This window comes from Mustela nivalis, assembly GCF_964662115.1.
Source record: "Mustela nivalis genome assembly, chromosome: 7".
NCBI classification, from domain to species: Eukaryota; Metazoa; Chordata; class Mammalia; order Carnivora; family Mustelidae; genus Mustela; species Mustela nivalis.
The window spans coordinates 93,342,722-93,366,176 of NC_139026.1; the positions used below are offsets into that span (position 1 = coordinate 93,342,722).

At 35.3% G+C, this 23,455-nt stretch overlaps 1 pseudogene across 1 annotated transcript; it reads left to right on the forward strand.

Annotated features, from left to right (window-relative positions):
- The first annotated feature begins 5,921 nt into the window (after nt 1-5,921).
- On the forward strand, nt 5,922-13,424 carry LOC309868844 (olfactory receptor 6C3-like; annotated as a pseudogene). The gene is made up of 2 exons: nt 5,922-5,954; nt 12,667-13,424. The product of its transcript is annotated as an olfactory receptor 6C3-like (transcript).
- The last annotated feature ends 10,031 nt before the right edge of the window (nt 13,425-23,455 follow it).

Consider the following 23,455-nt stretch of genomic DNA (forward strand, 5'->3'; position numbering starts at 1 on the left):
AAACATGGTTCTGACCTCCTCAGAAAAATGATTTTAAATAGATATCATTATAAAAATTTTAAATAAGTATACAGACATCAATATAATAACATGAACTACTATTGGAACTCTAGGAAGTTCTTCAAATGTCACACAAATGTTTTCAACAAAACAAAAAAAGAAGGTAGGCCGCAAGTCATAAATAGCTCATATGTTCTAAAATGTAGCAACTTTATCTGGTATGTCAGTAGACCTGAAAATTTGGAGTGAGTAACAATCACACACCTGGTTGGCTTATTTAATGGCAAATACAATATTCTCATCCTTAAACTGTCTTTTTTTTTTTTTTTAAGATTTTATTTATTCATTTGACAGAGAGAGAGAAAGAGAGAGAGACAGAATGAGCATAAGTAGGGGAAGAGGCAGCGGGAGAGGGAGAAACAAACTCACTGCTGAGCAGGACATTAAGCTGGATCCCAGGATCAGGAGATCATGACCTAAGCTGAAGGCAGATGATTGACCATGTGAGCCACCACGTGCCCCCCTAAAATGTCTTTTTAACTTAGCTGGAGTAAGGTATAGAAACATGGACTACAGGTGATTCTGTTGTCGGTGGTTCCTATGAGAGTTTTCTTTTTTGATATAAAAGCCTATGTGAGCAGATTTTTATTTTATTAAGATTATTATGTTAAATTTATTGAGGATGGGTTCTGGGATGTTAGAGTCAGGAAGACAAGTTAAATGGCTAATACTTCAATCTAAATGAGTTACTTGAGAATTGAAATGCAATAGTGTCCATGAATCTGAAGCTCTGGGAAAAGGTTCCATAGATATTAGGAAAACAAACTGAAAGGGATGGTTGAACATTTGGCTATATGGGATAAATGGAAAAAGATTTTCAAAACTAAAATGTAGCTTCCTTAAACCTTCATTCTACCCATTCCTGCACATACTCCCTTATATATTCAATATTTTTAAAGAAGGCAGTATTACTGGTATCTGGTCAGATTAAAAAAAAAAAAGTATCTACAAAGAAATCCTTGAAATAAATAGAGTTCCATATTGGCTATATTATGCCACCTGAGAATTATGAGTGCAAAAATCATTAAGGTATTTAATGCTGTAACTCCTATCCATTTGACTCAGAAACAACAATCTAAGTTCAGGTTTTTGTCCTCATTTATTTTACTATTTTAAGCCAACACTGTTAAGCATCTTCTTTGCTAAGATAACTACAAGGGAATAAGTTCATGTTATGATATTCAAGTCCCCAAAGCTTTCCAGTAAGCTCTTTAAAAACTATTAGACCTTTATTAGATAATGTTTGAGAATATGTTCCTCATTTTTTGTGTTGTCTTTTCATTTTTCTTACAGTGTCCTTTGGTTACAGAATTTTTAATTTTGATGAAATCATTTTTTTTTTAGTTTTTATTTTGTTGCATGTGCTTTTGGTATCGTATATAAAACACCATTGCTTAATCCAAAGTTGCAAGGAGGTACACCTACCATTTATTCTAAGAAATTTCTAGTTTTGTATCGGACAATCTAGGTCTTTGGCTTCTATTGAGTTAATGTTGCTATACAGTTTCAGGTAGAGATTAAAGTCATATTTGCATGAAAATAGTTATCACAACATAACTTGCTGAAAAGGCTATCATTTCCCCATTCAATAATCTTGGGGCACCTGTTAAAAATCAATTGACCATAAATGTATAGGTTATTATAGGACTCTCTGTTTTATTCCTTTGTGCTATTGGTCAGTTGCTCTGTCAGTATCACACTCTCTCTGTCACTGTACTTTTATAATAAGTTATGAAATTCGGAAAGATGACTCAACTTTCTTCCTTTTTCACTATTGTTTTGGTTATTCAGGGTACCTTCCAATTCCATATGAATTTTAGGATCCAATTGCTCACTTATGCAAAAAGAGCAGCTGAAAATTTAATAATGATTGTGTTGAATCTGTGGATTAGTTTGGGAACTATTACCATCTAATTCAATGTCGGGTCTACTCTCCAATACATACACACACACATACAGAGTTTGTTGTTATTTATTTAGGACTTTTTAATTTTTTTTACTTAAGATTTTATTTATTTATTTGTCACAGAGAGAGAGATCACAAGTAGGCAGAACAGCAGTCGGGAGTGGGGGGGAACCAGGCTCCCTGCTGAGCACCGAGCCTGATGCCATGCGGGACTTAATCCCAGGACCCTGATCATGACCTGAGCTGAAGGCAGAGGCTTAACCCACTGAGCCACCCAGGTTCCCTCGGACTTTTTAATTTTTTAAAAATTTTGTTAATTTCTTGGTACAATGTTGCACTGCCCTGGTTAAAATCACATAAAATAACTCTTACAATTGAACAATAAGAAAAAACAAACACTCAACAAAACATAGACAAGGGACTTAAGGAAGATATACAACAGGAAAAAGCACATGAAAAGATGTTCAAGACCAGTACTACCACTTTACAACCAGTAAGACACTTATAATATGTATTTGTATGGGTGTCTGCATGTGTGTGTACATATATGTATATGTACACTATGTATACTCTACGTAAGTGCTACTGTACAAAATAACAAGTCATGATATACAGAATTTGAAACTTTCATACACTGTTACTGCATATGTAAAATGTGCAGCCATTTAGAAAATTTGGCAGCTTATCAAGAAGATAAATATAGAGTTACTATATAACCCAGAAATTCTACTTCTAGGAACTGAATTTTAACACATGTTCACACAAGAACTTCAACACACATTTTCATAGACACATTATGCATAAGAGCAAAAAAGTAGAAAAAAAAAACAACAAGCAAACTTCAAGTGATGAATGTATAAACAAAATGTGATACAGGTAAATTTTATTCATTTTCATCCTATTGTCTTTTGCTTTGCTTTACTGTACTATTCATATACTATGTTTTCTAAAATTGAAGGTTTGTGATAATCCTACATTAAGCAAGTCTATTAGTGCCATTTTCCAACAGCATTTGCACACCTCTGTATTATATTGTGGTAATGCTCATGAAATTACAAGATTTTTCATTATTAGTATATTTATTATGGTGATCTGTGATTGTGATCTTTGATGTTGCCATTGTAATTATTTTGGGACACCATAAACACTGCCGACATAGGACAGCACCTCTAATCACCAAATGCTCTGTGTGTTCCTACTGCCCCACTGGCCAGCTGTTTCCCCTTCTTTCTCCTTCTCTTCTGGCCTCTCTATTCCTTGACACACCCACCAATATTGAAATTGGACTAAATAATGACCCCACAGGGCCTATAAGTGTACAAGTGAAAGGAAGAATCACCTGTCTCACACTTTAAGTCAAAATCTAGAAATGATTAAGCATACAAAAAGCATACAAAAAGCCAGGATAGGCCAAAACCTGGTTCTCTTGCACTAGTTAGCCAAGCTGTGAATAGAAAGGTAAAGTTCTTGGGGGGCCTGGGTGCTCAGTTGGCTAAGTATCTGACTCTTGGTTCCTGATCAGGGCATGGTCTTGTGGTTGTGGGATTGAGCCCTGTGTCTGACTCTCAGCTTAGTGTGGAACCTACTTCAGATTATTTTTTCCCTTTGTCTCTCCTGATCACTCTCTCAAACAAATAAATAATCTTTAGAAAGAGAAAACAAAGAGAGATAAGAAAAAGTTCTTGAAGGAAATTAAATGTGCTAATCCAGTGAACACTTGAGTGATAAGAAAGGCAGAAGCAGTCTTATTGCTTATAGGGAGAATGTTTTAATCTACTAGATAGAAGATCAAACAAGCCACAGTATTTCATTAAACCAAAGCCTAATGCAAAGCAAGGACCTAATTCTCTTCTATTCTATCAAGACTGAGAGTGGTGAGGAAGCTATAGAAAAACGGCAAAGCAAGCAGAGGTTTGCTCATGAGGTTTAAGGAAAGAAGCCATCTACCTAACACAAAAGTAAAAGGTGAAAGCAGCAAGGACTGATGTAGTACCTGAAGTGAATTATCCAGAAGATCTAGCTAACACAATTAAAGAAGGTGACTACACTAAACCACATACATTCAATGTAGATGAAAAAGATTTATAGTGGATGAAGATTCTATCTACCACTGTTATAGCTAGAGAAGAGTTGCCAATGCCTGGCTTCAAAGCTTCAAAGTCTAGGTTAACTCTTGTTAAGGCTAAGGCATCTAGTGACTCTAAATTGAAGCCAATGTTCATTGACAATTTTGAAAAACCTAGGTCTAAGAATTATGCTAAATCTACTCTTCTGGAATTCTATAAATGGAATAACAGAGCCTGGATGGCAGCAGTTCTGTTTATAACATAGTTTATTAAAGATTTTAATCTCACTGTTGAGACTTACTGCTCAGTAAAAGATTTCTCTCAAAATATTGTTGTTCATTAATGCGCCTGACCATTCCAGAGCTCTTATGGAGATGTACAATATGGTTAATGTTGTTTTCATGACTCCTAACACCACTATTCTGCAGGCCATGAATTAAGGAATAATTCTGACTTTCAAGTCTTATACTTTTAGAAATAACATTTCATAAGGCTAGAGATGGTATGGATATGAATTTCTCTGAGGGTTCTGGGCAAAGTAAACAGAAAATTTTCCTGGAAAGGATTTATCACTCTACATACCATATAGGACATTTTTTGAATCATAGGAAGATGTCAAAAAGAGACAACATGAACAGGACTTGGAAGAAGTTGATTACAAGATATAATATTTATAAATTTTGTCAGTTTTTCTTCTGTGTAGAAATAAGTGAATGCCAGACTTTGCTTAGATTCATTTATATTATAATAATGAAAGTGATTCTTGGAAGAAATTCAAGGCATGAGTTATTTATTTCTGTGTTTGGGGAATCTTTCCATATTTTGAACCATTTATAAATTAAAGATTTCTGATACATTCTAGTGTCAATGTTAACAAATGTATTAAGTATGTCTTACATAAAAGCAAATATAATCATTTAAATCCAACAAATTTATTGACAAATTTGACAAAGCATGCATAGAATATCTGCATCATACTTAATCATTTCTTTGGCCTCTTCCCAGCCATTCACTCTGGTCTCCATGCCTGCTAGTGGATTCAGATAAACACAGACATCTTTTGGCCACAGAAATCACTTTTCCTTTTCTGGAATTTCTTATAAAAGAAATCACAAATTGTGAATGTTGAAGTCTGGTTTCTCTTGCTCAGTCATATTTTGGAGATTCACCTATTTTATTGTCTGCATCCTTAAGTTCTTTCCTTTTTGCTCATGCAATTTGACCAAATCTACATTTAGCATATTTGGCGTAGCAAATTCAGAATCTCTGGCATCCTTCTGTCTTAGCCGGCTTTCCCTCCCCAGTTCCCACACATTGGTGTTCTTATTCTCTGAGGAATCTCTCCACAAGACAGAATCATTTGATTTGATGAGTGTAATATCAAGTACACACCATATTCTGAAATGCCAATCCCTAAAAGCCTGTATCCTCCCAAATTGTCTTTCTGAAATAAGTGTCTGCCAAAGGAGAATTAATTGGGGCAGTCCCCTATGCCTTGGTGACTCTATTCCTCAATACCCATTCTCCATGGCAGTTGGAATTACAGAATTACAGGAATTGTTTTAAGAGAAAAGTTAGAAGGATACATGAAGAGGAACACCATTCACCATTTTGTTTATCCCAACTGCTAATTAACATTTTCTGCTCTTCTTTTTGCTGCAGCATGTTGCAAGACTCAACCTACTTTTCTCCTTTGAGCTAGTAGCTACTTGATCTTTTTGGGTTTACACCCACAAAGAGTTGCTGTGGAATAATACACTGTCTTACCTCCTGTCTTTGCTAACATCTCATGAATCAGTATATTTGGTTTAAGGCTATACTGCCAGTTATATATGGAATCACAAAATGTTGTAATTATAAGAAATCATAAATTTGCAAATTCTTACAGCATGGATCACTTGTCAGTCAGGATTCAGGTGAAGGTAGGATTTCTGTAAGTCCTTTGGAAAGAAAGACGATATTGGAGGAATTTTAGCTTTTAAAAATAATGAAAGAGATAGCTATGGAAGGAAAACTTTGAGCACCAGAGAGAATGTTGAGGAAACTAATACCAAAGTATGTTGCAGCCCTGAGAGAATGCTTCAAAAAAGCTTAATGGGAAATCATAGTGACTCAGTCATTTCTAAGAAAGCATCTACTAACAGTGTTAGCAATAAAGTTGGTAGTTTTCAAGTTCTTTTGAAAATCCACTATGAATTTAAGTTATATGCACCAATCTGGGTACAAAGTGGAAAGCAATATCCTCTGCTTCCCTTCCAACCTCCAAATTTTTCACCAAGTCCTATCACTGACAAATCGTAAATTAGAAAAATAGAGGGAGGGGAACTCTCAGAAATAGCATCCCAGTTTTCTCCACAGCACTGAGAACAACTGAGAGAATATAATGTGATGTTCAGTTGGCAACAGACAGTTCAATGCAGATACTTTGAAAATAACCAAAAAAGGAGTCTCAGAAATTGCAAATGAGTGTTTTTTTCACTGGCTCTACCAAAGTGTGATATCAATATTGGGGGCAATGTAGCAGAAATGAGATGCAGACCCCTGGTGTATCAGTCAATTAAGCAACCAACTCTTGGTTTTAGCTCAGCTCATGATCCAATGGGTCCTGGGATCAATCCCCATAGGATCTGCTCTCAGTGGGGAGACTGCTTGAAGATCCTCCCTGTCTGTGCCTCCCACAACTGTGCTCTCTCTTTCTCTCCCTCTTTCTAAATTAAATAAATAAACCTTTAAAAAGAAAAAAAAAAAAGATGAAGAGAAGAGATTAGTCTTGCACCCTTTTGTTCAATTTACCCACACTATGTAGGATACTATGTCAAGATCCTGACATTATAAATGCTTATATGCATGTAACCCCCTCTTGTTATTTCTAATACATTTGGCAACTTGGTTGAAAATTACATTATATTACAGGATAAAATATATCCTATATATATAGGATATATTCAAGAGCTTCTCCTGAAGGAAAGAAGGAGAAGAAAAGTGAAAAAGTTGGTAACAAAATATAATATTAAAAAGTAGTTTAACTGGGAATTATCCTTTGATTTCTCTTTCTGCTAATGCATTATTGGTTTGTAGAAATGCAACAGATTTGAGGGCATTTATTTATTATTTTATTATTATTATTATTATTATTATTATTATTATTTTAATCCTGTGACTTTGTATATCAGTTCTACGAATTTGTGTATCAATTCTAGGAAGTTTTTCATGGGATCCTTCAGATTTTGTACATAGAGCATCTTGTCATCTGTGAATAGAGAAAGTTTTATGTCTTCCTTGCAGATTTCAGTTCCTTTTATTTCTCTTGTTGTCTGATTCCTGTGGATAGGATTTCCAGTACTATGTTAAATAAAAGTGGTGACAGTGGACATTCCTTCTTGCTCCTAACTGTAGAGGAAAAGCTCTCAATTTCTCCCCATTTAGGATGATAGTAGCTGTAGGTTTTTCATACATGGCTTTTATTAAATTGAGATATGTTCCCTGTAAACCTTATTTGTTGGATTCACACTTAAATTTAAATAACCACATGTGTAACCTGAAACTTATTCTAGCAAGAATGACACTCATTAACAATTAAAATACATTTACTACTATGAAGATGTAACACAGGGATTTACATATGTTTGAGAAAACCAGAGAATCAAGAAGGCTGCATTAAAGGGTACAATTTAAATACTATTAACAAAAAACAAATGAACAAACAGACAGACAAAAAGCAGAAACAGACCATAAATACAGACAACAAACATATGGTTGCCAGAGGGGAGAAGGTACAAAATTATGTTTATTCTGGTTATGGAATAAATGAGTCACAGGAATAAAACATACAGCACAAAGAATACAGCCAATAGGATTAGTAACAGATCATAACTACACTGTGGTCAACATAGCATGATGTACAAGCTTGTCTATTTCTTATACTTTCCTCCTGAAACTAACATAACAATGTAACTAATGTACTAATGTAACTAATAGTTGTGTGTCAGTTATACTCAATAAAAACAAACAAATAAATTAGCATTGATGAGTGATTAGAAGTGAGTTAAGATGCCAAGGGAACAACTTCCAGCAAGGAAAATAACATATGTGAGAGTGAATGACTTTCATTTATGATTTCCAGTGTATAAGTTGACAAAGAATGATACCCATTACATATTGTTAACTGAAAAAAAGGAGGGTGGGGAGAAAAATTGCTGAATATTTTCTGTAGCAAAATTCTGTTACTGTATTAAAAAAATTGTGTTCCCATTATGTGGATACTGAGTGTGTATGAAATTTCTGATAGAATGCACTATAAATATTTGATACCTGTTAATTTGAAGATTTGAGGGCAAATGGAGGATGACTTAGAAACATGAGTCATTCCATCTGTCATTATATACCACTGATATGGTAATTGATTCTCTGTCACTTATTTCTTATGGCATTAAGTAAACATTTAAAAACTGAGTTTCAAATACCCTTCTGATTTTTAAAAAATATTACAATTTTTTCTTGAATCATTCATTCTTCTTTGTGCTGATAGGGATATATAAATGAATAAAACCTGAGTGTTACCCTCAATGAAATTTTGGAGCTCAGCTCTGTATTTAATGAACCTAAAAGGAATTGAGAATAAATTATCTCCTGAGTGAAGACCGAGTGCTACAGGCATACTAGAAAAATTCGATATAGCCAAGGGGCAACTAAGTTGACTGGATGCGTTGGTAGGTATACTTTTGCTTTTATCCCACTATATTGCCTTGCTTTCTGGAATGTATACATCATGACATCACTATACATCTTGGGCCCATCTCTCTTGCACCTGGCCTTTCTTTATTCTGGCCTTTCATTCATTTATATAGTGACTAGAGAAGGTAAATTTGTTTCATCTTTGGATAGTTTTCAATCCTCATCTTACTGAGAGAACTTTGAAGTGGTTTACATTTCAGTCATGAAGCAGTAGTATTCCCTGGAAATTTACATAAAGAAATCTCAGGATCACAATAGTAGCTTTTTAGAATTTAGGTCAACAATGATTATGATTATATGGGAAGATAAAAGAGATAAAGAAAAATTCTTTAATTATAGGAGAGGTTATAGAAAACTCAACAACAACCAATCGACACAATCAAGCCTGCATTTTCTCTGTGTGAGAGGCATTTATGTAAGAGAGGAAGGGTGAGTTCCTGACAAAAAGTCTCCAGAAGTAGCTTATGAATGCATTTCTTCTCACATTTTGAGTAAATTGAGAAAATATGGGATTATATTTCTTTTTTTTAATTTTTTTATTTTTTTATAAACATGTATTTTTATCCCCAGGGATACAGGTCTGTGAATTGCCAGGTTTACACACTTCACAGCACTCAGCAAAGCACATAACCTCCCCAATGTCCATAACCCCAACCCCCTTCTCCCAACACCCCTCCCACCAGCAAGCCTCAGTTTGTTTTGTGAGATTGAGTTACTTATGGTTTGTCTCCCTCCCAATCCCATCTTGTTTCACTTATTCTTCTCCTACCCCCTTTACCCCCATGTTGCATCACCACTTCCTCATATCAGGGAGATCATATGATAGTTGTCTTTCTCCACTTAACTTATTTCGCTAAGCATGATACACTCTAGTTCCATCCACATTGTCGCAAAGGGCAAGATTTCATTTCTTTTGATGGCTGCATAGTATTCCATTGTGTATATATACCACCTCTTCTTTATCCATTCATCTGTTGATGGACATCTAGGTTCTTTCCACAGTTTGGCTATTGTAGACATTGCTGCTATAAACATTTGGATGCGTGTGCCCCTTTGGATCACTACGTTTGTATCTTTAGGGTAAATAGCCAGTAGTGCAATTGCTGGGTCATAGGGCAGTTCTATTTTCAACATTTTGAGGAACCTCCATGTTGTTTTCTAAAGTGGTTGCACCAGCTTTCATTCCCACCAACAGTGTAGGAGGGTGCCCCTTTTTCCGCATCCTCACCAGCATCTGTCATTTCCTGACTTGTTAATTTTAGCCTTTCTGACTGGTGTGAGTGATATCTCATTGTGGTTTTGATTTGTATTTCCCTGATGCCGAGTGATATAGAGCACTTTTCTATGTGTCTGTTGGCCACCTGGATGTCTTCTTTGCAAAAATGTCTGTTCATGTCCTCTGCCCATTTCTTGATTGGATTATTTGTTCTCAGGTGTTGAGTTTGCTAAGTTCTTTATAGATTTTGGAAACTAGTCCTTTATCTGATATGTCATTTGCAAATATCTTCTCCCATTCTGTCAGTTGTCTTTTGGTTTTGTTAACTGTTTCCTTTGCTGTGCAAAAGCTTTTGATCTTGATAAAATCCCAATAGTTCATTTTTGCCCTTGCTTCCCTTGCCTTTGGCGATGTTCCTAGGAAGATGTTGCTGCGGCTGAGGTTGAAGAGGTTGCTGCCTGTGTTCTCCTCAAGGATTTTGATGGATTCCTTTCTCACGTTGAGGTCCTTCATCCATTTTGAGTCTATTTTCGTGTGTGGTGTAAGGAAATGGTCCATTTTCATTCTTCTCCATGTGGCCAATTTTCTCAGTGCCATTTTTTGAAGAATATCCAATTTTCAATTGGATATTCTTTCCTGTTTTGTCAAAGATTAGTTGACCATAGAATTGGGGGCCCATTTCTGGGTTCTCTATCATGATCCTTGATCTGTTTTCTTTCAGTAGCATACTTTTTTATTGATTACAGCTTTGAAATAGCGCTTGACATCAAGAATTGTTTTGCCAGAGCTGTGGTTTATTTTTTCAACATTCCTTTGGCTATTTGGGGTCTTTTCTGGTTTCATACAAATTTTTGCATTATTGGTTCCAACTCTGTGAAAAAAGTTGATGATATTTTGATAGGGATTGCACTGACTGTGTAGATTGCTCTAGGTAGCACAGGCATTTTAACATCATTGGTTCTTCTAATCCATGAGCATGGAACGTTTTACCAATTCTTTGTGTCTTTCTCAATTTCTTTCAGGAGTACTCTATTTTTCTGAATACAGATTTTTTGCCTCTTTGGTTAGGTTTATTCCTAGGTATCTTATGGTTTGGGGTACAATTGTAAATGGGATCAATTTCTTACTTTCTCTCTCTCCTGTCTCATTACTAATGTATAGAAATGGAACTGTTTTTTGTACATTAATTTTATATCCTGCCACATTGCTGAATTACTGTATGAATTGTAGCAATATTGGGGTGGAGTCTTCGCAAATGACATGATACTCTATGTGGAAAACCCAAAAGAGTGAGCATTTTAATATTTTACTTTGTTCAAAATATGTGTCTATTTCTAAAGTAAGACAATGCTGATCATCAGAAAAAAATTAAAATAGGAAAATAAGACACAATACAGCACTGACACTTATCACCTACTCACTTGACCTGTTCATGTTATAAAATAAAGATCAGCAAATATTGGGAACCTATACAACAAAGGAAATTCTGGTTACCACGATAAAAAGAGAACAACACAGGTGAAAGCCATATAGATTAGTTTTATAATTTGTGTTTTCTATAAAGTAAATCTTAGAATTTTTTTTATTCTACCAATTTATTCTTCTAGAAAGAAGGCAATGAGACTTGTTGGAATTTAAAAACTCCTTTATGAATTCCTCCTTGTTCTCAAACAAGTTTAAGATAGAAAAGATCAAGTGAACATAGTTGCAAAACAAAATTAATTGTTAATTTACAAAAAGAACATTAAAATGATAAAAAGGGATCAATATGTAATATGAACTATATTATTGATCTAGGTCTATCTATGTGAATATTAATTAGTATCTCTGGCATCACTAGTGTTTCCCATAAATTAGGACGTTTACTTTTATTTACAACCAAGATTATTCTAGTCTTATATTTCTGTGATTGGAAACATTAATTTCTGAAGAACATATTTAAAAGAATGCACCTTGAGAATAAATAATTAAGCTATTCATAAGGTCTCTAATTGTGTTGGGTCTTTAATTTCCATCAAAGCTTTACAAAACAAGAAAGGATTTTAAAAGTCTGAAAATTAAAACTCAAAATTAGATATTTCACTCCTAAGAGCACACAATCTTGGAAACTGGAACATGGTGTCTCAATATGTAAATCCAAATATAATTACTGTGTTGCTGTAGTAGCATAATTAAGAGAGCTACTGCACTTATTGACAATTTGGGTAGAGGTACGGGTCTTACATGAAGGCACTGAAAAGGGGACTTTTAACATAGAACTGTGAATATGATTTTACTTATCAAGAGAGGTTGTGTAAATTATTTGTGACAGACTGAGTGCATATTACAAAAATGCACACACAAAAAAGTTCCATTGCTTCATTTCATGTGGACTACTAATATAAACATTAAAATTTTTAAATCTTCAATTTCTTTACTATTAACATAAACTTTTTTTTTTTTTTTTGGTCTTGTTTCCCAATAGTAGAGTAGATTTTGCTTAAAGAAAATAAAAGCAGCATGAGAAACCATACAATGATAACAGACTTCATACTCGGGCATCTCACAAGACCCACAGCTTCAGGTTGTAATCTTTCTTTTTATTTATAACTTATGTATTAAATATCACTGTAAAAACAACAACAACAAAAAAAATCATCATCCTTACCTGGATAGAATGACATCTCAAGACTCCTGAGTTTCAGTTCCTGCAGAATTTCTCCTTAGAGATCACATTCACCAGTGTCTCTGTCCCCAGATTTTGGGGGGCAATCATTGTAAATGCCAAGACAATTTCCTGTAACAATCGTTTAGCTCAACTACTTTTCTTCATCTTCATGGGTATTTCTGAATTTTTTCTTCTCACTGCTGTGTCTTTTGATTGATACATTGCCATTTGCAAGCATCTTCATTACACCACGATCGTGAGCAAAAAAATATGCACCCTGCTTGTCTTTGGGTCCTGGCTAGGAGGATTTCTTATCATTTTCCCAACACTCATGTTCATCCTTCAGCTAGATTTCTGTGCTTCCAATGTAATTGGTCATTTCTCTTGTGTGATTAGCTGCCAATTTTACAACTCTCATGCTCAGAGAGTTGATGGCTTTTAGAGATGATTGGTTTTACTTTCCTTTTGTCACTCTGCTCTTTACTTCAGCATTAGTGATTCTCTCCTACCTGTACATCCTTAGCATGATCCTAAGAATCCCATCTGCTAGTCAGAAGAAAAGGGCTTTCCCATGTACTCCTCTCACTTGATCGTCATTTCCATCTATTATGGGAGCTGTATAGTCATGTATGTTCAGCAAAAGAAGGAGCATCACTAACCAAAAAAGCAGCTATTCTCAACACCTCAATTGCCCCCATGTTGAGCCCTTTTATTTATACCCCAAGGAACCAGCAAGTAAAACAAGCTTTCAAAAACTTACTGCATAAAAACTTACTTTTTTCTAGAAACCAATGAAAGTATTATTAACATGAATAGATGTTATCGTGAAGATTCAATAAAGGGTAAATAAAATTTCAACTTCTAGAGTATCCTCCAATATCCATCTCACAGATACTGCAATGTTGTGTTCATTTCCTTAAGCTTACTGTGAAACCTGAAGTAACTTTGTTGTGTCTTTCTTTTAAATCCTCTATAGGTTCCATTTCCTTGTTGATTTACAATACCAAATAGAGCATTAGTGGCTATAAAGCAAGAATCATTTTCCTGAGTGTTCCAAATAATAAAAATACTTATTTTTACCCAAAAGACTTGAGTAAATTCTCATTTCATTGATTTAGTCTTAAATTTTTTGTTGTTCCTAATATCACATTTTCTTTTTTTCTTACATGTTTGTTCTTACAGCTATAAAAAGTATGAAACAAATTATGTAACAACCATATTTTGTGCACACTAGCTGCATATCTGGCCAGTTCTTCCCACTCAGTTGAGTGTTTATTTCACAGCTTATAGGTTATTTTGTAGTCACACATCTTCTGCCTTCTAGTTATGCTTAGGGCATGTGTTATGTCCTTTTTATGTACTACCCTTGTTTGACTGTATTATTATTATTATTATTTTTTTTTTAAGAAACTATCTTTTATTATTTTTTTTTAACTTTTTATTTTTTATAAACATATATTTTTATCCCCAGGGGTACAGGTCTGTGAATCACCAGGTTTACACACTTCACAGCACTCACCAAAGCACATACCCTCCCCAATGTCCATAATCCCACCCCCTTCTCCCAAACCCCCTCCCCCCAGCAACCCTCAGTTTGTTTTGTGAGATATATTATTATTATTTTTTAAAGATTTATTTATTTATTTGAGAGAGAGAGAAAAAACATGAGCAGGGAGAAGAGGAGACACAGAGGGAGAGGGACAAGCAGACTCTCTGCTGAGTGGGGAACCTAATGTTGGGCTGAATTCTAGGACCCTAAGATCATTACCTGAACTGAGGCCAGATGCCTAACCAACTGAGCCACCAGACACCCCATTTCTGTGTAATTTGTTTAAATATGCAACAAATGAAGATACAAGCAGCCACCATTACACCTATGCCATGTGAGTGTTTGATAGGAAATTTTAAATAATAATATCTCTTCTATAGAGAACAATTATTCTGTGCCATATGCTCAACCATATATGTCCTAAATAATATCATGTTTAATCTTCACAGATATATGGCAACATAGACTTATTATCTCTGTTACAGGTGGGCAAAATGATGCTTCGAAAGGTTGAGTAATTTTCCAGAGGTCTTGAAGTATAATAGCCAATGTGATAACTGGTTTGTAAAACAAAACAAAGAGACAAAAAGTTGTGTTTCTTTTATGCATATTTAAAATTGTGAGAACCTGAAAATATCTATAGCTTTTACTTAGGATCTGTACAATTTTATTGGTGTTTTACACTCACATTATATCATTTAGGCATGATTATATTATTATAGTCGTGTCAGGAAAGGTTCTAATTCCTAATATTATACTTGGCATATAAATTAGAATTTTATTTTGTTTTATTTTAAGATTTTATTTATTTATTTGAGAGAAAGAGTAATGAGTGTATGAGGGGCAGAGGGAAAACTAGGCTCTACACCGAGAAGGAGAGACAGATGCAGGGTTTGATCCTGGGACTCTGGGATCATAACCTGAGCTGAAGGCAGACACTTAACTGACTGATCCACCCAGGCACCCCTACATTAGAATTTTAATCAATCAAAAGAAGAAACTCTTCAACATATATTGCTGGTGAGCAACAGAGCAAGGAGAAAATATATAAAGTGTTAGTAGTAATACTAAACATTCTTATTGGAAAGCAGATGAAAAATATGGAGTAACGAATGGACTTAGTAGGGCACCTGGGTGGCTCAGTGGGTTAAGCTGCTGCCTTCAGCTCAGGTCATGATCTCGGGGTCCAGGAATCGAGTCCCGCATCGGGCTCTCTGCTCAGCAGGGATCCTGCTTCCTCCTCTCTCTCTCTCTCTGCCTACTTGTTATTTCTCTCTGTCAAATAAATAAATAAAATCTTAAAAAAAAAAAAGAATGGACTTAGTACTATGAAATAGATGTCTATTTTAAAAAATGGCATGGGGTAGATACACATTCAGTGGAGATATGCATTAGGAGCTAGATTTTATCTATTAATCTCTGAAAAATAATATCAAGGGAAACAAACTTTACCTAGTGTGGTTGCTTGCTTGCTTTTTTTTTTTTTTTTCTGTCTCATTGGACACTGTCCCACAAGCTTCATTTTCAAATTCAATATCATTGTGTATGATGTTTTATATTCCTTAGTGTTTTGTGTTTAGTCCTATTCTAGCAATTTTGATTCACTGAATTATTCCCAGTGAGCCAGCAGCAGAGAGAACAGATAAAACAATAAGTAGTTTATGCTACATAAAACCTATGTAGAAACCATGCCAGACAATTTTAAAATACCTTTTGATATTTTTTCTTCCTCATCTATTTGCTCCTTTCTCATTCTCTGTACTCAAAGAAATATACTTCCTCTAGATAAAATGGAAAATTTAAGACAAAAACATTAGCAGTAGAAAGCAAAATGGCTCACTGAGAAGAAGTGTGTCCGGGAATGCTGGGTTTACCTGGATTACAACAATGACAGCGGCTAATATTTTTTTATGTTCCAGCCATTCTGCTGGAGCCTGTTCGTGTTCTTGAGCCTGTATGAAAATCAGAGGTAAGTCAGACATATAGAAAGCAATGGAGTCTCCCAAACTATATCATTGTATCATTACAAACCAGCTCAACCTTTAACTAGATTAAATAGGGTATACTGGAGTTCTATTTTGCAAGTGGGTATAGAAGTCCATGTTTTGTTTTATTAATCAATTTATTCATTCCATATTAAATAAAAAACAGGCTAGGTAGTACCTTTTTTGAGAGAATAGATTTTAATTTAGGTAGTCCCTGATTACATTGAACAGTTGTTAGTTATATGAAATATTTAAGGTACAAAACTAAACTGGCCCCAGTTCTTCATTTGGGAATAAAGATAAAGTTGCATAAGGGTGTCATGATGAAGATTGAATGGGATAGAATATATAAATCCTTAGTATGTCATTGGAATACATAATGCCTTTCTTTAAACACAGTTACTAATAATATTCTGCCCAAAGTTGGAAATCAATTCTAACTATAAAAGGATAAATAAGCCAGCTCTCTTTAAAAATATTTAGTACCACATGGTTTATATAGCACTTTCATTTATATTATTTCAATTAATTCCCAAAATATGCTTGAAATTTCATGTACAAGGTAAAGAGAGAAAATGAATGCCTAAGGAAATGAAGTACCATTCAAAATCTCAAATCTATTAAGTGGTCCATTTGTATTTTTAACCCACATTTTTCTAACTGCAGAGCCCATATACTTTCTGCAATAGCAATTTACCTTAGAGTGTTATAATAAGAAATTAATAGGATTTTTATACCATGATCTTATTATGAGTTTATGTATTTTTCCTTTTTTATTGGATTATTGATGACTAAATAGGGAATGGACCAGTGGTGTTTTCAGAATGAAACCTTGAAGGTACTTGATGGCCATCTTATTTAACAAATGTGAAGTATTATTGCTAACTTTCATTTTGAATAGCTCAAAGAGTATCCCTCAGGGGTCCTTAGAAGTGGTCCTTGATTTTGACCAAATGGGTGGAAGATAATTTAAGCTGAACCTAAACCATGTTCTTCCAAGGGAAATATGGATCTGTGTTCAGAAGTAAAAAGATGGGCGAAATCTTAGAGATATCCTTCATACTCTACATGAGTACATCCTTGGTATGACTTCAGGTTTGAGGAATCATATGCACCTTGTTAAACACTGAGGATTTTTTTCTCCCCAAAGCCTGCTGAATAAAGGAATGAATAACATCCACCAGGCTTAGTTGATGTTGGCAAATGAATACTGTCCATTGAATTTTCATTAACATTTTTACACAGTAGTGTAGTATACCTCCCCCAATTCTGTGATATTGGACCATTTTCTCTGACAGTTTCTTTAAGTATGTTCTCTGCTCCTACAAAATTGACCTATTACTACTGATTTTCAGTGTTGTTCACATGAACCTTTCCTTATCTATAATACCTTCTTTCTTAGCTTTTCATTTATTCCCTCAAAGGTTTAATCAGTAGCAAAAATATGTAAGTCAGTCATGGTATTATTTTTCAGAACAGTCTTAAAATTGATAGGGAATCTAAAAGGAAAAATGAATATGAAAAAAAAATGAAATAAGGGTAAAAATACAGTGAAGTGGCACATTATTACCTATGGAAGAGTAATAATATACTTTTTTAAACTGGATCTCCAATTTCAATAAAATAGTGCAGAAATTTCAACCTTGAGATTTAAACCAAATATTGCTTATTTATTGGAAATGTATTTTAAGACTTCCAGGTGTTATGAAAAGCTAATGCTATCAATGATAAACTGTGATGAAGGAAGAGAGCTGCTGGTGAGCAAATTACAGTTAATTAAAGGAATGAATGCTAAAGAAATTTAATGAAAGTAATTTTAAAATAATTTCTTATAATTTTTTAAATTTTATATAAAAAATGGCTTCTTCTATATGTCCTTTGTCATAATTTACTTGATATGGGGATTTTAGGCCCAGTGAGTACATATATCTTGAAAAGTAGGTAAACTAAGAAAACACATCTTGTTTTTTTTTTTTTTTTTTAATTGTGTTTTGTTAGTCACCATGCAGTACATCATTAGGTTTTGATGTAGTGTTCCGTGATTCATTACTTTCGGATAATACCCAGTGCTCCATGCAATCTGTGCCTTCCTTCATACCCATCACCAGGCTCACCCATCCTCCTACCTCTGTCTCTTCTAAAACCCTCCATTTGTTTCCTGGAGTCCATAGTCTCTCATGGTTCATTTCCCACTTTATTTTATCCCCCTTCATTTTTCCCTTCCTCCTCTTAATGTCCTCCATGATATTCCTTATGATCCACAATAAATGAAACCATATGATAATTTACTTTCTCTAATGACTTATTTCACTTAACAAAATCTCCTCCAGTCCCATCCATGTTGATGTAAAAATTGGGTATTCACCCTTTCTGATGACTAATATTTCATTTTATAAATGAATAGATCTTGTAAAACAAAGATTCAACCGATATACTACACAGCCAAGAATTGGGCATACAATAAAGAACTTCACATGATGGGTGTCTGTGATGCAAGAACAAACTCAAAATGAATGAATGAATGAATGAAGACAAACGTTTATTTTAAGCCTCCTATGATATGACTCTTCCAGACACTGGACTGTGTTGTAAAGGCTTGAGGACTCTGTCCTAACTTTCAGACATGCACAACATAGTGGAGGTATTCACAGGAAATTTCAGCACAGATGTGTCATGGACTAGGAAGAATTTCTGAAAGATTTTTATGAGACTCATACAAAGAGTAATAAACATATTGTCATGGGAATAAGGAAGAAGGTGATTTGGAGTGTTCCTGAAAACTGCTACCCATAAGGCTACTTACATACACATATTCTATTTAACGCAAGTTTCACAGTCATTGTCAGAAAGGTTACTCTTACTAAGGAACAGCAGAGAAACAAAGTGGATATCAGTAGCCTTTGGTAGCAATGATAACGTATTACAAATATCCAACATGCCTCAAATGAGGTGACCATATCTTAGCTGAAGGAAAACAGTGAATTATTGAGGGTGTGATGGAGTACAGGAGAGAGATAAACCATGGTGGGGAGAGGTCACCATGTTCACAAAGTGGAAAAGCAAAGCTAAAATTCACTTGCTCAGAGCCTCCCAGATACTGTACAACCAGATGATTCCACCTCAATTTTTGTTGTTGTCATTGCTCCTATGTGATTTTCTTGCTGTTACTTTATTCATTACTATCACTTTAAGGGACAAAGCTTTTAATATAGGACTCCATCTTAATCCTGAAGTTTTTCACCAAGGGATTTCTCCACTGAGCAATCCTTATATAGCTTTTTTTTTTTTTAAATTTATATATTTGACACAGAGGAAGAGAGGGAGGGAAAGAGAGAGCACAAGCATGGGGAGAGGCAAAGGGAGAGAGAGAAGCAGTCTCCCCTTTGAGCAAGAAGCCTGATGTGGGGCTCGATCCCAAGACTCTCGGTCATGACCTGAACTGAAGACAGATGCTTAACTGATTGAGCTACCCAGGCACCCTAATTCTTATATAGCTTTTTTTTTTTTTTTCATGTAAAGCACTTTTCCAAATGCTTTAATTTTAACTCATTTAATACTCACAATAACTTTTTAAGAAAGGCCTGCATAGAAGACATGAACAGACATTTCTGCAAAGAAGACATTCAGATGGCCAACAGACACATGAAAAAGTGCTCAACATCACTTGGCATCAAGGGAATACAAATAAAAACCACAATGAGATACCATCTCACACCAGTCAGAATGGCTAAAATTATCAAGTCAGGAAATGACAGATGTTGGTGAGGATGCAGGGGAAGGGGGACCCTCCTAAACTGTTAGTGGGAATGCAGGCTGGTGCAGTCACTGTGGAAAATGGTATGGAGATTCCTCAAAAAGGTGAAAAATAGAGCTACCCTATGACCCAGCAATTGCACTACTGGGTATTTACCCTAAAGATACAAACGTAGTGATCTGAAGGTGCATGTGCACCCAAATATTTATAGCAGCAATGTCCACAATAGCCAAACTATGGCAAGAGGCTATATGTCCATAAACAGATGAATGGATAAAGAAGTGGTATATATATACAATGGAATACTATATACAATGGAATACTATGCAGCCATCAAGTGAAATGCAATCTTGCCATTTGCAAAGACATGGATGGAACTAGAGGGTATTATGCTGAGTGAAATAAGTAAATCAGAGAAAGACAATTATCATTTGATCTCTATGATATGAGGAATTTAAGAGGCAGGGAGGGAGGTTGTGGGGGGCAGGGAAGGAAAAAATGAAACCAGACGGGATCGGGAGGGAGACAAACCATAAAAGACTCTTAATCTAATGAAACAAACTGAAGGTTGCTAGGTCGGTGGGGAGCTATGGATAGTGTGGCTGGCTTATGGACATTGGGGAGGGTATGTGCTATGATGAGTGCTGTGAAATATGTAAACCTGATGATTCACAGACCTGTACACCTGCAGAAAATAATACATTATATATTAATTTTAAAAAAAGAAAGAAAGAAAGGCCTGCATGCAGAAGAATAAATTATATTTATAGAATAAATGCAGACATGGTTTCAGGCCTAGTAATAAGCTTGGACTCATGCCTAGATAGCCTCACTCTTACTAATGGAAATAACTATGGTAATATCATTTAATATAAAAAAAGAAATTAAAATGTACTATCTTAAAACCACATACAAGTAAAGAAATTAAACTATTTACCTGAGTTTTATTGGGGAATGTTTACTGAACTCTTTAGCTGGAGTATATACTTCAATAATAATAGTAATAATTATTATTTTCAATAGAAAGAGAAGTCATTTGTACATATACAGGTCATAATAATTACATATAGTCTGAAACATCATAAACTATGGCAAGGATTCAGATGGGATTAAACTCAGTTCTACACTCTCCAGCTTAAATTATTTCCTGCCTCTTTCTCCCCTCTATCTCTAACTGCTAAGGTTGCTGGTGGCAATGGCAAGGATATTTGACCGGAGAGATATGAAGAGTTAGAAAAGCTGAGTGTTACCAAAAGTTGATCAATGTCTAAGGACAAAACACTCACAAGTCATTAAAAAATACAGGCTCTTTCCTATTTCTGAGGATTCTCAATGTAATTAAGCTTTAACTTACAGAGAATGGAAAACTAGTAAACAGAGCAAGAGCACAAAGATGGTCTTCGATGGGGAAAAAAACCTCATGGGCATCCTTGTCGTGTTCCTGATCTTAACAGGAAGGCTGCAAGCTTTTTGAGGGTGATATTTGCTATGAGTCTCTCATAGATAGATATTATGAAGTTCAGGAATGGTCCCTCTATCCCTATACTTTGAAGCATTTTGATCAGGAACAGATGCTGGTTCTTTAAGGTGTAGAGACAGCTGGTGTGTTCTGGATTTTTCAGTTTTTTTGAGGGAGGCTTGGATGGCTATGTATTTTCCCCTTAGGACCACCTTTGCTGTATCCCATAGGTTTTGGACCAAAGTGTCTTCATTCTCATTGGTTTCCATGAATTGTTTCAGTTCTTCTTTGATCTTTTGGTTGATCCAAGCATTCTTAAGCAAGGTGGTCTTTAGCTTCCAGGTGTTTGAGTTCCTTCTGAACTTTTCCTTGTGATTATCTTTTTTTTCTTTTAATGATTTTTAATTTTTGTAATAAAAATATATTTTTTTTATCCCCAGGGGTACAGGTCTGTGAATCGCCAGGTTTACACACTTCACAGCACTCACCATAGCACATACTCTCCCCAATGTCCATAATCCCATCCCCCTTCTCCAGACCGCCCTTCCCCCAGCAACCCTGTTAGTTTTGTGAGATTAAGAGTCACTTATGGTTTGTCTCCCTCCCAATCCCATCTTGTTTCACTTATTCTTCTCCTACACACTTAACCCCCCATGTTGCATCTCCGCTTCCTCATATCAAGGAGTTCATATGATAGTTGTCTTTCTCCACTTGACTTATTTCGCTAAGCATAATACACTCTAGTTCCATCCACGTTGACGCAAATGGCAAGATTTCATTTCTTTTGATGGCTGCATAGTATTCCATTGTGTATATATACCACCTCTTCTTTATCCATTCATCTGTTGATGGACATCTAGGTTTTTTCCACAGTTTGGCTATTGTAGACATTGCTGCTATAAACATTTGGGTGCATGTGCCCCTTCGGATCACTACGTTTTTATCTTTAGGGTAAATACCCAGTAGTGCTATTCCTGGGTCATAGGGTAGTTCTATTTTCAACATTTTGAGGAACCTCCATGTTGTTCTCTAGAGTGGTTGCACCAGCTTTCATTCCCACCAACAGTGTAGGAGGGTTCCCCTTTTACCTCATCCTCACCAGCATCTGTCATTTCCTGACTTGTTAATTTTAGCCATTCTGACTGGTGTGAGGTGATATCTCATTATGGTTTTGATTTTTATTTCCCTGATGCCGAGTGATATGCAGCACTTTTTCATGTGTCTGTTGGCCACCTGGATGTCTTCTTTGCAGAAATGTCTGGTTCATGTCCTCTGCCCATTTCTTGATTGGATTATTTGTTCTCAGGTGTTGAGTTTGCTAAGTTCTTTATAAATTTTGGTCACTAGTCCTTTATCTGATATGTCATTTGCAAATATCTTCTCCCATTCTGTCAGTTGTCTTTTGGTTTTGTTAACTGTTTCCTTTGCTGTGCAAAAGCTTTTGATCTTGATAAAATCCCAATAGTTCATTTTTGCCCTTGCTTCCCTTGCCTTTGGTGAAGTTCCTAGGAAGATGTTTCTGCGGCTGAGTTCGAAGAGGTTGCTGCTTGTGTTCTCCTCAAGGATTTTGATGGATTCTTTTCTCACATTGAGGTCCTTCATCTATTTTGAGTCTATTTTAGTGTGTGGTGTAAGGAAATGGTCCAATTTCGTTTTTCTGTATGTGGCTGTCCAATTTTTCCAACAACATTTATTGAAGAGGCTGTCTTTTTTCCATTGGACATTCTTTCCTGCTTTGTTGAAGATTTGTTGACCATAGAGTTGAGGGTCTATTTCTGGGCTCTCTATTCTGTTCCATTGATCTATGTGTCTGTTTTTGTGCTAGTACCATGCTGTCTTGATGATGAGAGCTTTGGAATAGAGCTTGAAGTCCAGAATTGTGATGCCATCAACTTTGGCTTTCTTTTTCAAATTCCTTTGGCTATTCGAGGTCTTTTCTGGTTCCATATAAATTTTAGGATTATTTGTTCCATTTCTTCGAAAAAGATGGATGGTACTTTGATAGGAATTGCATTAAATGTGTAGATTGCTTTAGGTAGCATAGACATTTTCACAATATTTATTCTTCCAATCCAGGAG